At 39.3% G+C, this 1,972-nt stretch overlaps 1 protein-coding gene across 1 annotated transcript in view; it reads left to right on the top strand.

Moving 5' to 3' along the window:
* The first annotated feature begins 810 nt into the window (after window positions 1–810).
* osbpl5 (oxysterol binding protein-like 5) overlaps window positions 811–1,972 on the top strand; it is a 40,169-nt gene continuing 39,007 nt past the window's right edge. The window contains exon 1 of the mRNA XM_014005581.1: window positions 811–968. The gene's annotated coding sequence lies outside the window, so the exon portion shown is untranslated. The remainder of the gene's footprint in view (window positions 969–1,972) is intronic.

Below are 1,972 nucleotides of genomic sequence, written 5' to 3'. Positions count from 1 at the left end.
GAATGGTTCAATGCAGCAAAATAAACTTGAAATGTAAAAGTTAATACTTTTTTTCCCCAAAATGCAGTTCTTCCCCTACCATTATCATGTTTATATGCAGAAGGCTGGTGCCAGAAAGCCAAATAGTGGTTTGCACTACAGAAAAATAATTCAGTATTATCAGGTTCTTAATAGTATTTCAATATAAGAGTGGGGGTTGTGCAAAAAAAAGGGGGGCATGACTGAAAATAATTGAGAACCAGTGATTTAACCTATTTTGTTATATTTTAAAATTTAAACATCAATATAAGGGGGCATAAAACGAAAAGCCCTGCTCTGCGTTAATTCGTCATCTCATAAAAATACTGTTAAATGCTAACAGAGAGCTAAATCTTGAATTCATGACACAATTTGGCAYATATTAATTTCAAATGTTTGTTAAAGTTTGAACATACACTGTGCAAAAGTCTTGAGTTACTCTGAGGAGGAGCCTCTCCAAAGCCTAAAGGATGTCRAAATGTAACTTTGAATTTTCTTTTACATTTTGAAAAAAATAAAAATAAAAATCTTTTAACCCAGGACTTAATGGTGCCTGACTTAATTACATTTACTTAATTGTAAATGTGGATGTATACATACTGTAGGTGACCATTTGTTTCAATAAATGAATTATAAAACGTATTAGCTAAATAATAATAATAATGTTGGTACTTGAACTCCACTCCGTGCAGTAACTACAGCGGGTGCAGTACCCCGCTGTGACCCCAGGTGTCGCCAGAGCTCACTGTAGCAGCAGGCAGCAGCGCGAGGAGTCACCGCCGCAGCAGTAGGAGTCCACCCCGCGAGCTCTCCATGTTGAAACCGAGCAACTTCTCCTCTGGCGGTTCTCCTCCTCAACCCAGCTGCCCTCCCACTGCTCCCTGCTATGACACCGAACTGGGAAGGGACCTGCTAAACTGTACGAGCGCAGCCCTCGATACAAGAAAACGGTAAGTTGAAGCGTTGACCTACTACACACCACGACAACAAAAACGGGGAGGGTAACTTGCTATTTTTAGTTACTTGTTTTTTTATTTTTTTATTCAACTATCGTTATGTGCTAACTTATGCTAGCTGTATCCTTTACAGGTGAACGAGGAGGATTTTAGGTTATTTTTATGCGCCCTACTGTCTTTGGCTTATTTTAGTACGTGGTGGTAGTAACGTTATAATGTTTGGTTGTTTAATTGGACAGCGGCTAATGTTACTAGCATCGCTACCCCCAAAGTTAACCGTCACCTCCACGTTAGCGCCATGCGACAGGAGTGTTGCTTCCAGGCGTTTGCATAGCAACCAAGAGCCCAGCCGATGCCCCACGGTCGGTGGCTGTGAAACAAGGACAAGCTCCTCTGCCTCTGGGTCTTTCGGTTGACTTTGCCAACGCGATCAGCCGCGAGTCTTACAACCCAAATTTGTAAACATAAACAAACTGAATGCGATAACGTGACTCTATGCAGCTTAACAGCGCGTGCGGGAAAGCGGATGTAAAAAAAATAAACATTATGGTTGTCATTTGTGTCCAAACAATCCCCATCAACCATGGTAGTGGTGCTCGTGATGGCTTTCACATTCCGACATGTTGCAGTCATTTCAGGAGAAATATTTCATAATTGAAAATGACTGAAGTGGGTAAACATGTAAATGTTACAGGCCTAAAACATTTTTACCATGGTTTAGCTTCACTTTTATTCAGAGTAATACAAAACACATAGACCTGTTGTCTTTTATTTCACGAGTTGACCTTTGATGTTTTCACACTTTAGCCTTTGTTGACGCAGTTTTTCAGGCACTGTATAGTATTTTCTTGACAAGTTAAATTAGATAATTAGATCAAGAGAGCAACATTGCTGCAAGTATGGAACCAAAATAAATTAAACACTGAAGAAAAGCTAAACGACTTCATAAAAGAACCAAAATTAAACATTTTTGAAGTAATTTACATACGATATATATA

Source organism: Austrofundulus limnaeus, unplaced genomic scaffold (assembly GCF_001266775.1).
Source record: "Austrofundulus limnaeus strain Quisiro unplaced genomic scaffold, Austrofundulus_limnaeus-1.0 Scaffold31, whole genome shotgun sequence".
NCBI classification, from domain to species: Eukaryota; Metazoa; Chordata; class Actinopteri; order Cyprinodontiformes; family Rivulidae; genus Austrofundulus; species Austrofundulus limnaeus.
The sequence above is the reverse complement of the archived record's forward strand: the minus strand, read 5'-3'. Positions and strand labels throughout refer to the sequence as shown.